Consider the following 15349-nt stretch of genomic DNA (forward strand, 5'->3'; position numbering starts at 1 on the left):
ACCGGGTTGTTATTAGGTTTTGTCAAGTTGGGGGGGGGTCCAGCCCGCCCCCAACGCGCCCCCCCTCCTCTGACCTCTCCGCCCCACTGCGCGGCGCCGTGCCAGCTTGCCAGCTTATCTGGCCCCAGAGCTCCCCGGGGCGCGGGGGGGAGCGGGCCCCCCGGGGTGGAGGGGGGTGGGGGCCTCCAGATAAACAGGCCCCCAGCCTCTGCGCAGGGGAGGGTGCGGGGGGGGGCGCGGGCTTTGCCCCCGACGCCTGGGGCGTGGCAGGCTGGCAGCGGGGGTGGGGAGGGCTGTGCGCACTGCTAGGACGGACACGGGCGTGGGTCGCGGCTGCCCCGGCAGCTGGGGTTGAGTGGGGGGCGGCAGGGTGGGGATTCTGGGCCGGCCCCTGGCCCTCCCCGGGCCTCGTTTTTGCCCAACCGTAGAAGGGACTCGAGGCGGGCTTTTGGGTGACAGCTCGGGTCCGCAGGGCTCCCGGGTCCCTAAATGAAATAGTCAACCTGCCCGCCCGCGATTATATAAAGGAGTCGCCTCCGCCCGCTGCGCCAGAGGCGTAGCGGGGGAAAGGGTTGGCGAGGGGCGGGTTGGACGGTTGTTTTCCAGGCTTTCCTAGTTCCCCCACCCAACTGCGGGCTGCTGGGCGGGACAGGGACCCGGCACCGGACGCCTGGGTCCTGCGTGCCGCTCCCGAAAGGGTCTGCGTGGTTCCGGAGGGGCGGAGGTGGGGACTGGGGAGGCGTTGGCTCAGCCAACTTTTTTTTTTTCCCTATTTCTCCCACTTCCTCCCCGGTCGTGGGAGAGGTCTGGCGGGGGACGGGGGAGGGGTAGGAGGGGACAGTGGTGAGAACAGTCTGACCCAGCCCGGCCGCTGCCCACCACACACAGCGCCCGAGGAAGGGCTGACTGTTGTGATCAGCAGCTTGGGGGGCTTCGGGCCTCAGTTTCCTTTTCCTCGTTCCCTCGGACTAAGAGGGTTAGCACCTGCTTTATAGCTGCCGTTTACTGAGCGCTTCTCAAGTGGCTGGCTCTGTCCGGGATTCCTTTACCTCCATTCTAACATCTAATCGCATTATCATTATCATTAGTTATTATTATTAGTTATTAGCATTATTGCCACCATTACCTTACAGGCAGGAAACTTCCACTACCATAGGTGAAATGGACCCAGTCTCACTTTCTCTGACTTCAAAGTTTTCGTCCCCCACCCCACCCAGCACTTTATTGCCTCTCACACAACGTGTTAAAAAGCGCCTTTAAACTCCCAAACAGGTTGAAATGGCTTTTGTAATAATTTGGCTTCAAGGGGAACCTCATGAGGCCCCCAGAGAAGAAGTAATAGCCCTGCGACTGGAAGCCTTAAACTAGCCCCAAGTAGGTGGGAAGGCACCGAGGGAGGGGCCGGCGGATACAGGGAGAGGGTGGAACTGAAGGACTTTGCTCTAACGACCCTGCCCCGCGTGTAAGTCCTGCTTCCTTCCTTAAACCACCCTGCTATCACCCTCGGGACTAAAAGGGCCAAGTAGAAACATTTGCAGGTCTCAGGATTGCGCTTGGACTCCTGCCAATAACCCAAGCTCAGGCCTTAGTCCCAAATGGTCTTACTCCCCTGCTATAAGCTCTTAGACGGGGGTGGGGTGATGGTGGAGGGGGTGGTGTCAGTTGCCCCAGGACCACCACCCAACCTCAGGTGCCTTGCATTGGTTCTCCACATTTGATAACCTGACTCAGAAAGGGGAGGGGACTCCTGGGTAAAGTTGGCACTGAATCTTGATTACACCCTGGGGAAAAACAGGGGTCCTGGGATTTCTACCTTACATTTGAGGAAACTGAGGCCCAGAGAGGGACCATGAGCAAGGACGTTGAAACCCGAATTGACCTGGTTCTGGGCCCTGCCAGAGGGGCTTGGGGGTGAGTCCTTCAGGAAAGGCCAGGATGGCATACCCCTACTCCACGCCCACTCCTGCCCAGGCAGTTAAAACAAAATGAGGGAGGGAAGCACAGATTCGTCCTGACACCCATGCCTCAGTCCCTACTCCCCCCACCCACAAAAAAAAAAAAATCAAGTGGATACTATTTCACAACCTAGGAAGGTATAAAAGTTTGATTTACTGTGTGACCTAGGGCAGGTTTCATAGCCTCTCTGATTTTCAGTCTTTTGGAGACAGTAATGGTAAAGACTTCCTAGGGTTTTGAGAAGGGAGAAACAAGATGGTACATGTAACATAGTTGAATAGCACAGTACCTACAGGAGGGAAGTCCTCGATACATAATAGATATGAGTATGTTGTCCTTGTTATTGTTACTATTATTATCTGAGCAGACATGAAAACATTTCCAAAGGTGAAAAATTCACACATACCCCAGGCATTTTGATCTCCTATAAGATGCTTGGCTACAGGTTCCTGGAATGTGTCAGGACCAGCTCCATCTTAGCAATAAAGCAATACGAAAATTGACAACCATTTGAAATTTGCCTCCAAACAGATTTATTCGAGGGTGAGTAGTATCTCCAGCTCCCATTTTCTGAGTTCCGCTTTTGCACATTACATTAGTCCGTTTGCGCAGCTCAGGTTATCATCCCCGATGCACAAATGAAGACACGGAGGCTCAAAGAGAATAAATTACTAAAGACGCATAGCACACGAGTAGAAGAACTTGAATTCGAGTTATGTTGGCTATGTTGCCGTTACATAATATTTTTATTACTTTATTTTATAAATATTTTATTTATTTATTTATTTATTTTGGAGAGAGGGGGAGGGAGAAAGAGAGGGAGAGAAAGCAATGTGAAAGAAAGATACATCATTTGGTGTGTTGTCCCTTGCACACCCCCAACTAGGGGCCTAGCCCACAACCCAGGCATGCGTCCTGACCGGGAATCGAACCGGCGACCTTTCAGTTCACAGGCCAGCGCTCAGTCCACTGAGCCACATCAGCCAGGGCATACATAATATTTTAAACAGATAATTCTTGTCACCATAAACAGGGGTTGCTTCTGGAGTAATGAACTAGAGGGCATAGGGAGTAGGGTGGGAGAGCTTTGAATTTTGTATCATGCATGCATTACTTACAATAAAATAAAAAATATCATTAAAGTAGCATTCTTTAACTTATGTGCTTCAAAGGTCACCATCAAGAAAGTGAAAGGAAACCCCACAGAATGGGAGAAAATATTTGCAAATCATAGACCTGATAAGGGTATACTACTTAGAATATATAAAGAAATCCTGTTGCCTAACCACTATGCTATATACCTGAAACTAATACAAAATAATATTGGCTGTAAACTGTAATTGAAAAAATAAAATTTAAAAAAGAAACCTTGAACTCAACAATATACAACCCAAAAAATTTTATATAGTTTATTAATTATGCTATTACAGTTGTCCCATTTTTCCCCTTCACTCCCCTCCACCCTGCACACCCCTCCCACCCACATTACCCTCCTTTAGTTCATGTCCATGGGTTGTACACATAAGTTCTTTAGCTTCTACATTTCCTATACTATACTTACCCTCCCCCTGTCTATTTTCTACTTACCGTCTTGTTACTTATTCTCTGTACCTTTTCTCCCCTCTCCTCCTCCCCCTCCCCAGTTGCTAACCCTCCATGTGATCTCCATTTCTGTGGTTCTGTTCCTGTTCTAATTGTTTGCTTAGTTTGTTTTTCTTTTTGTTTTAGGTGTGGTTGTTAATAATTGTGCATTTGCTGTCATTTTACTGTACATGTTTTTATCTTCTTTTTCCAAAAAAAAAGTTAAGCTTTTATTTATTTTTAGAGAAAGGGGAAGGGAAGGAGAAAGAGAGGGAGAGAAACATCAACGTGTGGATGCCTCTTGCATGCTCCCTACTGGGGCCTGGCCCACAACCCAGGTATGTGTCCTGAGTGGGAATTGAACTCAAGACCTGAGGCCCACGCTCAGTTCACTGAACTACACCAGCTAGGGCACAACCAAAATTTTTTAAATGGGCAAAGGATTTGAATAGACTTTTTTTTCCAAAAAATGCAAGTGGCCAATAAAGCTCATAAAAAGTTGTCCAACATCTTCAGTCATTAGGGAAATGCAAGTCAAACCAGGAGGAGACACCACTTGTACCCTACTAAGACAGCTGGAATAAAAAAGATAGACACTAACAAGTGTTGGTGAGGATGGGGAGGGGCTGGAGCCCTTGCACACAGCTAGTGGGAATGGAAAAAGATTCAGGTGCTGTGGAAAACAGTCTGGCGCTTCATCAAAAGGTGAACCCGGAATGATCATCTGACTCAGTAACTCCACTCCTAGGTATCCACTAACCCAAGAGAAATGAAAACATCTGTCTGCACAAAACATACATAAGGAACTAGTATAAAGGACTCATGGACAAAGACAATGGGGAGGGGTGGGTAGGATGTTGGAGAGTAAGGGGGGGGCAATGGGGGCAACTGTAATTGAACATCAGTAAAAAGAAAGAAAGAAAAAACTTTCTACATAACTATCCATAACACTACTATTCATAATAGCCAATTAGAAACAGTCCAAATGCCTGTTCATCAACAAATGTCTGTATAAACAGAATGTGGCCCGTCCACATGTTGGAATATTACTCAGCCATGAAGAGGAGCGACACTCACTACAATATGGGTGGGCCTTGAAAACATAATGCTCAGTGAGAGAAGCCAGACAGAAAAGTCACACAGTGTGTGATTCCATTTATGAGAAACATCCAGAACAGGCACATCCACAGAGGCAGGTTGCTAGGAAGCTGGGAGGTGTTGGGAGGGGAAATGGGGTGACTGCTATTGATCATGAAGTTTACTTTTGGGGAGATAAAGATGCTCTGATGTTAGATGGCAGTGATGGTTGCACAACGTTGTGAATACACTACAAACCACTGAATTAGATGCTTTGACATGGTGGATTACACAGCATACAAATTATATCTCAATTAAAAATTATATAAGCCCTGGCTGGTGCAGCTCAGTGGATTAAGCGCGGGCCTGTGAACCACACGATCGCGGTTTGATTCCCAGCCAGGGCACATGCCTGGGTTGTGCACCAGGTCCCCAGTGGGGGCCATGTGAGAGGCAACCACACACTGATGTTTTTCTCCCTCTCTTTCTCCCTGTCTTCCCCTCTGTCTAAAAATAAATAATTAAAATTTAAAAATATTGTTTTAAAAAAATAAAGTTTTCAAACTTCTTGGATGATCCAGGTTGACTTCCCGAGAGTGCCTCCCTCTGCAGGGATCACCTGGAAGGAACTCCCAGTGATCTCTGGGCAGGAGAGAGTGCGCATTGCTCCAGACCTGAGGCTCGCAGCTGAGTTTGCAAGAGGGACCCTGCTATTTTTCCTTCCTAGACTTCAGCACCCCCACAGTCTAAGAACTTTCAATGCTCCCGTACATGCTGGTATTTCTTAAAACCAGTTCTTTTGTTCTAATCCTGCTGCCCAGGGTCCTCTCTGGGTCCAGACCTCAGTGGCTGGCGCCACACCCCCCGTCTCATGCGTACAGAGCAGCCCCAGAACAAGGGCAAAGTGTCCTTGAGAACTTGGACCCAATGTCTTTAGAGTTTTCAATGGGTATTGACAGTTCTCTCAACCGTGACTGGAGAAGGGAGCGGGGAAGGGGCCTCTTCTGGCTGCTGTACTGATTTTGGGACTAAAGGTCCAGGGGGCTCACAGCTCAAGGTGTTAAAAGTGCTGGTGCAAGGGCCTGGGGGACCCTGGTTCAGTGGTATTCCTGGAGGAAGTTTGGAGAAAGGGAGCTGAGGGTAAATGTTCCAGTTTTGAAAAAGGGAGGGACATAGGTAGGTTCTAGAACCCAGGGATCACTGAGCTGGATGTGGACCCCATGATCATTCTAGAACATTCTGTTCAGCAGTTGGTCTGACTAGAAGACCACACAGCCAGCCCTGTGCACCTCCTACAGGCTAGGTCCCTGGTCTTCAGCTTACATTCTAGTAGAGGATAAAGATAATAAGCAAAGAGACAAATAAAATAATTTCAGACAATTATCAGTGAGTGCAATGAAGGCCGCTAACCAGAAGAATTGAACAGTGAGCAGGGCCTGGAGACTGTTCTTTTAATTTTCATTTTTTTTAATGAACATGTGTCAAAAGATTTTATCTCACTCAATATTTGTTTATTAATGAGGGGACAAGTAAGATGCTACAAAAGGTTCAAATGAAAATTCTAAGAACATATATAGGCAAATGAGAAATGCTGGAATGAATTTACAAACAGAAGCAGAACGTGACTGTGCACATTTCATTCATATTTCTGTGGGCAAGAATGACGGTCATTGTTACCATTTTTCTATAAGTTATACAATTGAAAAATGGCTCAGAGACCCCGCAGAATCAGACATCTAGTTTTGTCTAGGGGCTAGTTCTTAAAAAAAAAAAAAGGTCACCAAGGACAATTCTTCAAGGAGCTGGTATTTGAGCAGAGACCTGAATGAGAATCTGGGGACAGGTTCCCAGGAATGAGGAACCAGGACAGTAAAGGCCTGGAGTGGGACTGAGCTTGGCGATGGAAAATCAGTCAGGGGGCCACTGTGGCTGCTGCAGCAGGGGATTCATGGGGCAGTGCACGGGCAGCTGCTGCAGGCCCGGTGAGTGCTTGGGGCTTTTTACGAAGTGTCATGGAGTCAGCCTTGAAAAGGATGGACTCGCTGACATGGTGTGGATGAACCTTGAGGACGTTATGCTCAGTGAAAGGCAGTCACAGAAGGGCAATACCGTTTGATTCCACTCATGTGAGGTCCCCAGAGGTGTCAGATCCCTAGGGACAAGAAGTAGATGGTGGGGGCCAGGGGCAGGGAGAGGAGATGGGAGTTAGTATGTAATGGGGGCAGAGTGTCAGTTTGGGAAAGTGAGAAAGTTCTGGAGACAGATGGGGGCAGGGGGTGGGGGGGAGGCGAGGGACGACAGTGTGAGTGGACCGGTGCCAGGGAATGGTGCACATAAGAATGGGTAAGCCCTGACTGGTGTAGCTCAGTTTGTCGGGCATTGTCCCCCAAAGGTCTCTGGTTTGACTCCTGGTCAGGGCACATGCCTGGGTTGTGGGGCCGGTGTCCAGTCGGAGAGTGTGCGAGAGGCAGCTGATCAATGATCCTCTCGTACATCTCTCTTCTCTTTTTCCCTCTCTCCTAAAAAAAAAAAAGTAAATAAATAAAATCTTTTAAAAATGGTTAAGATGGTAAATTTTATGTATAATAATTTATCACAGTAAAAAAATCGGGGTTCTAATTCTTTTAAAGACTAAAAGAAAAGAGAAAAGAAGCCGCATCAGGTCGGTGTTTTTTACTTGGCAAGTGAAGGCGCGAGGAAGAAAGGAGCACACAGCCGACCTACCACCCACAGCTGCAGGAGCAAGTGGCTGCCCGCTCAGCCTCTGGCGTCAGACCCTTCAGATCCTGTTGTGACCACTTACAGGTGAATCGCTGATTTGGTGGGCAGGAACTCCGCAGGTGGTAGATGTCCAATAAACCTGGAATTTGTGCACAGGTACAAAGGAGGCCAGGTGAGGTGCCAAAAAAGCCCCTCTGATTTTCCTTTCAGTAGAAACCTCCTCCTATTCAGGCCCCTCCCAGGTCCTGGGGCTCTTTCCAAAATGTGCTCTCAGGCAGAGCCAGCATTCCCTGGGGTGGCCAAACCAGGTGTGCAAGTATTGAAATCTTTCAGTGCTCCTTGGCAAATCGCAGCCATATGGAGCATCTGAGTGCCACCCTGAGCCCTACCCTGGGACACCCTCTGAGCATCCCAGGAGAGATATTCTCTGAGAAGCAGACACTTTGTGCGGCCTCTGAACACACAGTGGTTGGGTAGATGCCTGGTCTACCCGGGGGCTGGCACACCTCACTTCAGAGGCTACTCAGACTTGTCCAGAAGGTGGAAGAAGGCAGAGCTATTCTGGTGCTAGAGCCGCCCCTGACTGCAACAACAGCTCAGAATTCCCACCCGTGCGATGGGCTCTTCCAGTCTGAAGCTGGCAGTTCCCACCTAGTTCCGGCCCCTCTCTCCATCTTTGCACTGTAATCTGGGACTCCACCCCCCACCCAACTTCCGGGAAGGACAGTGGCTCTCAGGGGTCTCTCAGAACCTCAGGAGTGCTCCAAAGGTAGGGGGGCCTGGCTCAGAGCTCTGTCCCCACTACAATATCTATGACCTGACCCCACACTACAGGAATTTGCTGAGGGCAGTGGGTTGTCAGGACTGGGGGTGCTCCTGCCATCAAGTGGATGGAGGTCAGGGATGTTGCTCAACACCCCACAGTGCCCAGGATGGCCCCACCCCAGAGAATGATCCGGTCCCAAACGTCCGAAGGAGAACTCTAGCATGAGTCTAACTCCAATCCTGCATGCTGCAAACCCTGCCTGCTTGCTTTCCCCCTTCTCTGTGCTCTGCAGAGAAAGAAAACTGCTGCTTGGGGTCCTCTGCACAACCCCGCACTGGACCCATCCTGCTGCCTTGCCTGTCCCTCCCCCCACCCCAGTGGCCTGTCTCCACTCTAGAGGGGCCTTGGCTTGCCATCTGTGCAATGGGCCCTTACAGCCTGAAGCTGGGTAACCAGTAGAGATGGCCCCTGGTTGTCTTCACCCAGAGAGACCCCAAATGAACAAGGCCAGTACCGTCCCATTGCTATTCGTAAGATGGCATATCCTGGTGACACTCAGAATGGTGGGGACCCACAACCAGGAAAAGCAGTGGGAAAAGTGGAAGGGGGAATGTGGAAGCATTTCTGGTCCAACCGCCCGCCCCCGCTTGGTCCTTTCTTTGTTCTTAAACCACTGAAATTTAAAAAGCAACTCCTCCTTCCCTCCCTCCATCCCACTGCCTGCCACGTGGGCCGGCCAGAGGAGTCCACGCTCTCTCCTTCTCTTTCCCCCTCTGCAGGCGGGCTGCTGCCAGGCAGTAGCTTCAGTTTCACTTTGGTGTCACCGGTTTCACTTTCAGGCCCAGGAAAGAAAGAAGAAAGGCTGGGGGCAGACTGTGTCAGGTGCAGCCTCCATCCACCCCAGGCCCCTTAGGGCCACTTACTTCCTTTCTTGACCTTCCTCTGGCTTGGGCATTCATGGAGTCAAGGTCAGGTTTGCTTTGCATGCTCTTTGACGAGGCAAATAACATCTTGGCTTTGGGCTCCTTTTCCTGTGCTCCATGCCCCTCGTAAAAGTGGAGCTGAGAATCATGTAGAGGTGCTGGGAAGATCAAAGTCTTACTGATTAGGGCCAGAGAATGTCAAGAACAGTCCCACAATGTACCCAGTGGAAGGGGGCGGAGCAAGGTCCAAGGCAGAACAGGATGTCAGCTTCATTTACCCAGCGAGGGACCCTTGGCCTAGAAACCACCAGGAAGGAGCTTCATGTGGCCTGAGTTTAGGGCCTGGGCTCCAGTGACGGTGCACCCTGAGGCTGCCTGCGGTGGCTCGGGGCTCTGTGGTCTGGCAGAGACTCGGGCTGGAAGCCCAGGTGCTCTGCCAACTTTCCAGCACACCTGCTTGTCTCTGTATTTTCACCTGCGTAATGGGTGCGGCCTTGCTCCCCTGCCCCACCCCAACCTGGGCCCTACAGGACAGGGGTCTACAGCCCGGTAGACAGATCCACTGCCATCTAAGCCTGCCTGAGAGCCACGTAAGGGCAGGAACCAGGCCCATTCCTATCTCTCTGTAGCACGCAGCTCAGGACCTGATTAAGGGCTAGCCAGACAGGACTGGAGAGTCGTACCCTGAGGATGTCAATCACAGCTCCTGGGGGACAGGGAGTGTGTGTGTACATACATGAGAGGGTGGGTTTTGGTTTTTGTAATAATACCTTTCTGGAGATATCATTCCCAGACTAGACAGTTCACACACTTGAAGTCTGCAGTTCAGTGGTTTTCAGCCCATTCACAGCATTGTGTAACCGTCACCACTGTCTAATTCCAGAACATTCTCCTCGCCCCAGAAGAAGCCCTATCCCCATCAGCAGTCACTCCCAGCCCCCCTCCGCAGCTCCTGCAACCTGGAGCCCATTTCCTGTCTCCACGGATGTGCCTGTCCTCGATGTGTCACATGTACGGAGTCACACACTGTGTGGCCTTCTGTGTCTGGAGTCTCTCACTGAGCGTTGAGTGTCCAAGGTCGGTCCACGGTGCAGCGAGTGTCAGCCCCACTCCTTTCCATGGCTGAGCGCTACACCTGCGTGTGGATGTTTTGTTAATTCAGTCATCCGTTGGTGGACACAGGTTGTTCCCAGTTTTGGCTACTGTGATCATGCTGCCGTGAGGGCAGGCAGCCCTTCTGTTAAGGTAACAGAAACGGGTGTTGATCAGTGCACATCCACACACAAAACAATGTATGTGTGGTATTTTCCGGGGGCAAGAGGAGCGCCCAGCAGAGGCAGCGTGGCACCAGACTCAGAGTCTCTGCCGGGCTCTGGGAAAACCCTATCCCCACTTCTAACCAGGCTGGCCCAACTGTGAACCTGGGAATTCCAAACACATGACTGAGGGGCTTCCAGAAGCTCCAGGGAAGGACCGGTAGGGCTGGGATCTCGGCTCTGGAAAATGGCCCCACCCCTTTAAAGAGGAGGATCGCTGGGCTGGGGGTGGGCAGGCCAAGGGAGAAGAGGGGAGGGAACAGATGAGAAAATAGGGGAAGGGAGAGGAGAGACTGGGAGGGGAAGGAGGGCAGGGGAGAGGCTGCCTCCAAATCCCAGGTGGGCGAGCAGCCTTCCCGCACCTGTGCCTCCGGTCTCCCGCCTCCCTTGGGCGGGGAGCCCCCTGGGCAGGGGAGGAGAAAGGGGAGTCGCACAGGATCCGATGCTGTCACCCCAGAGTCACTTCCTGCTCTTTAATGTGAGGGTGAAGACAGGAGACACTGCACCTCGGGGTTTAGGCATCCCTCCAGCCGTGGGAGGTGGGGCCGCCCCAGCCCCGCCCCCACGGAGCTTCGCCCCACCCCGCCCCCCTCTTGGGACCTCAGGCCACATCCTTGCTAACTCATCTCCTTGCCCCGGGGCGCTGAGCATCCCCGCGTAGTCCCCACCCCTTTGCGGGCCAGCCAGACCCCAAGAATCTGATTCCCGTGGCGCGCCCCCCTCCTCCAGCTCCGGGTGCCCTTGCGGTCCCTGGAAGAGACTGGATCCAGCTTCTCCTCCCGTGCTCACTGGCCATTTGCGTGTCACGGTTAGGGAGATGCCCATTCACATCCACTGCCCATTTTTTAATTGGGGCCATTGTCTTTTGGTTGCCAGGTCCTCCCAAACAGGATTTGCAAGTATTTTCTCTCACTGTGTGGGGTGTCTTTTCCCTCTCTTGTTGCACCCAAGTTTTTTGTTTGAAAGATTTTATTTATTTATTTTTAGGGAGAGGGGAAGGGAGGGAGAAAGAGCGGGAGAGAAACATTGATGTGGGAGAGGCACATCCATCAGTTGCCTCTCACATGCCCCCAGCTGGGGACCTGGCCCGCAACCCAGGCATGTGCCTGGACTGGGAATTGAACTAGTGACCTTTCAGTTCACAGACTGGCACTCAATTCACTGAGCCCCACCAGTCAGGGCACACCCAAGTTTTAAATTTTGACTAAGTCCAAGTTCACCATTTTTTTTTTTTCATTTGCTGCTTATGCCTCTGTATCATGTTGAAGAACCACTGCCAAGTTTAAGGTCATGAGACTAAGACTATGGAGGAAAGTTAGAGCGGCAGCTGTGATGAGGGTTTACTGTGGAGGTCTGGCAGCCCTTGGCATTCCAAAGTGGAGAATATTTGTCCTGAGCCTGAGGTTTGAGCAGGAGTTGGGGTAGGATGCAAGAGAGCACCTTCTAGAACTGGGAATAGCAGGGGCCAAGACAGGAAGGCAAGAGTAAGTGAAAGACTTGTACCTCCCCCCTTCTCCCCAAGGACCCCTGGGCAGCCCCTACCCCACCCTGGGTCCCCACGGAAGTGGGAAGGAGATCTGAGTAAGGGGGGGAGGCCATTACTGGGAGGACGGCAAGTGCCAGCCATCCCCTTCAGTCTGTGATAACCTCTGGCAGGGCAGGGTGTTGAGGCCCACAGGGGCGTGACTTCCCTAAGCCGCAGAGCCAGGGGACTACCGCGATGCTGGCCCAGGCGATCTAGCTCCTGCGACCTGGGGTGGGTGTCATGGGGGAGGAGACAGGCCGAGTCCCTCTCTCACCTGAGGCCTCTCTCTGATTCTCCAGGTGCTTCTCTGTGGGCCTCCCTCTGTCCCTTGGGAAGCCCAGGCAGAAACCTGAAACTCAGGCCTCCATTCAGGCTGCCATGAGGCCCAGACCTCTCCTTTCCAACCTCCTTCCTCCTCCAGAGCCTCCCTATTGTTTCCATGGGGAGTGCAGAACAAGCAGGTCCTCCACCCACCTGGCCAGTAGTTCAAGGTTTAGCTTCCAGCCTTGGGTGGCCTGCCTGGGGCTCATACACTTGGTCAGCAATCAGCCCAGAGGGGCAGGGTAGGGGCTGGAGGCCCCGCTGGCTTCGGACTCCCTTGCCCTTCCTCACACCCACTCCACCTCAAACCCAGCTTTCTGGGAAACACTGTCACAGCTTCCTCTGAACCCTGTTAACCTGCGAGTGCAGAGCAGGACAGGGAGGCCCAGTTCTGCCTCCCCTACCAAAGGCTTCCTGTCCTACTCAGCGCTCACCTCCTCCCCTGTGGCCAGCTGAGCAGAGTCTCCCAACTGCCCACCTTGGAGAAGATTCTGGGCTGCCCCTGCCCACACCCCCCTGCCACATGGTGTCCTAGGGTCTAGACACTGAAAGCCCAGTGGCTTCCAGCAGGGCTGCCCCAGAGACACACAAGGTAGGGTCTGACTTCTGCTGCTGGGTGACTGTGCAGCATCACATTAGAAAAGGCCTTCGGGCTAAACCCGGCATTCTCTCCTGAGCACTGTGGGCACTGGGCTGGGCCACTCTCTGTACAGGGCTGTGCCTGGCACTGTGGGGTGTTGAGCAGCATCCCTGGCCCCCACCTGATGCCAGGAGCACCCCAAGTCGTGACAGCCACAGATGTCCCCAGACATCACCCAGTGTCCCTGGGTGGAGAGGGTAGGATTTATCCCCATTGAGACCCTGTGGACTAATGACAGCTGGGAGAAGACAGAGTGCGGAAAGGACGCACATGTGGCCGCATGTGTCGCTGGAGATGTGGTGGGTCCAAAGAGATGTACTGTGAGGGCAAACCTCATATTACAGACTTCCTAATAAAGAAAAAAAACAGCTCTGGCTGGTGGGGCTCAGTGGATTGAGCGCTGGCCTCTGAGCTAAGTAAGGGGTTGCTGGTTCAATTCCCAGTCCGGGCACCTGCCTGGGTGGCGGGCCAGGTCCCTAGTAGGGGGCACAGGAGAGGCAACCACATGTTGATGTTCCTTCTCTTTCCCCCTCCCTTCTCGTCTCTCTAAAAATAAATTTTTATTAAAAAGAATAAGTGGGAACTTATTCTTAAAAACAAATAAAATGCCACTGTAGTTTCCATATGGATTACAGGGTGAAAGTGGTTGTGCCTTGGCTCTGTTGGGTTAAGTAGAGCACACCGTGAATTACCTTCCTGTTTCTTTTCCTGCTGCAGTCGCGGCGGCTAGAAAATTGAAATCGCTGAAATCGCCTAGATCGGTCTACTGGTTCTGCAGCCCTTTTTTCCTCGTAATTTTCCCCACTCTGCTCTACCCTGTAACATTTGTTATGCTCACAGAAGAAAATGCCACCCATCCAGGGGCTGGGCTGAACTAGTCTGAGAACTTCACAGGGTGAAGATGGTGGCGGGGGCATCACTTAATAAATCAACTATTTGGATAGACTGGCCCTGTCACATCTAATGGAGCTGAGCCATCAGTCATTCTGTGGATCACCACTGGGCTGTTGCAGTGACTACTCATGGATGCGAGGCACAAGCACCACAGAAAGGAACCATGTGGGGACACAGGGGTCAGCACAGGGTCATGTAAAGTACCGCCAAGCTGCACTCTTGTATGGACAACACACTTGAGACTTTCTTCTTGCAAACCAAGCACCAAAACCTTCCCATGTAAAACAATTAAATAAATAGAAGAACACCCATTCTGCAAGAATCTAAAGCTTACCAATCTGTTCCCTGATTTTTTACTTTTGGACAGAGGTCACACGGAGGGGTGCTGAGGGTCATAGGTGTTGCCACTCAACGCACCTCCCCCAACATGGTGCTTGTGTCATCTCTTGTATTTGGCTGTCCTGGGGGTTTTATTTTTAAAGATTTTGTTTATTTTTAGAGAGGGGAAGGGAGGGAGAAACAGAGGGGAGAGAAACATCAACGTGTGGTTGCCTCTTGTGTGCCCCACACTGGGGATCTGGCCTGCAACCCAGGCAGGTCCCCTGACTGGGAATTGAACCAGCAACCCTTTGGTTTGCAGGCCAGCACTCAATCCACACTAACCCGGGCTGTCCTGGGTTTTTTAAGAACCGGCATGAGAAATCTCAACACAGGCATACACTTGTTCACTCCTGAGAACCAGGGCAGACGCCTGATGACAACTTCTGCCTGTGCCCCTACATGTCAGGAGACCCCACGACCAAGGGCAGTCACGAGTTCTGTGAAGAGCTCGCCTCCTTGCAAGAGAACCTGCGGCGACATTGCTGGGGTGGGGTGCAGGTCCTAGGTCTGCAGCCACCTTTGGCCAGGCAGTTGGGAGCAGTCAGGCCTGGGCTGAGAACTGCGGTGGCTGTGGTGTCGAATCAGAGGGTGCCAAAGTCTGGGCTTGTTCCCAGGGAAAGGGGGGCAAGACACCCAGAAACCCATCTGGCAGTGGCTCAGACGCATTCTGGTGTGACCCCCACTTTCCAGGAGCCTGGTTCTAATGCAGAGCAGGAAGAGAAAGAGCTTGTTTCTGTCTAGATCCGGATGTGCCAACAGATCCTAGCAAAAGCAACGGTACAGCATAGAGCAGAGTGGCCCGTGTCACTGGGGGTGGACGGTCATGGGGGCAGCACCTAGACCCCTCGATGCTTATGGAGGGACCCACTTTCCAACCATCCCCCTCCAATCCCTACCAACCCCCATCAACGTGGTCTATTACTCCTTGTAAATGGCAGCTGGTTCCACACTAACGGGGGACCAAGGTGGACAGGACAGGCCCAAAGACATGACCATCTGTGACCACCAGCTCCAGGCAGCCTCGGGCCAAGACTGAGTCGCAGGTCACACATCAGGGCCCCTTTCCCCTTCTGAGGACGGCCACGAGGGAGCCAGGGTCCTCTCAGAGCAACACCTTCCTAACTTTGTTACCTTTTTATTTTTTTCTAAGTCAGGTGAGACTTTGGGGGGAACACCATGAAGTGGCAGAACCCTGGAAATCTGGCTGAAAGAACCACCACCTAGTCTTTTCTTTGGTGTCCCCAGGAA

At 51.9% G+C, this 15349-nt stretch overlaps 1 long non-coding RNA gene across 1 annotated transcript; it reads right to left on the bottom strand.

The window, feature by feature from the left end:
- Positions 1–6119: 6119 nt before the first annotated feature.
- LOC128626344 (uncharacterized) lies at positions 6120–9232 on the bottom strand. The gene is made up of 3 exons (XR_008390275.1): positions 9025–9232; positions 7339–7474; positions 6120–7133 (listed from the first exon to the last, which is right to left on the bottom strand). It is a non-coding gene; the product is annotated as an uncharacterized LOC128626344 (long non-coding RNA).
- Positions 9233–15349: the final 6117 nt, after the last annotated feature.

Source organism: Artibeus jamaicensis, unplaced genomic scaffold (genome assembly GCF_021234435.1).
Source record: "Artibeus jamaicensis isolate MK-2021 breed Jamaican fruit bat unplaced genomic scaffold, CSHL_Jam_final scaffold_537, whole genome shotgun sequence".
NCBI classification, from domain to species: Eukaryota; Metazoa; Chordata; class Mammalia; order Chiroptera; family Phyllostomidae; genus Artibeus; species Artibeus jamaicensis.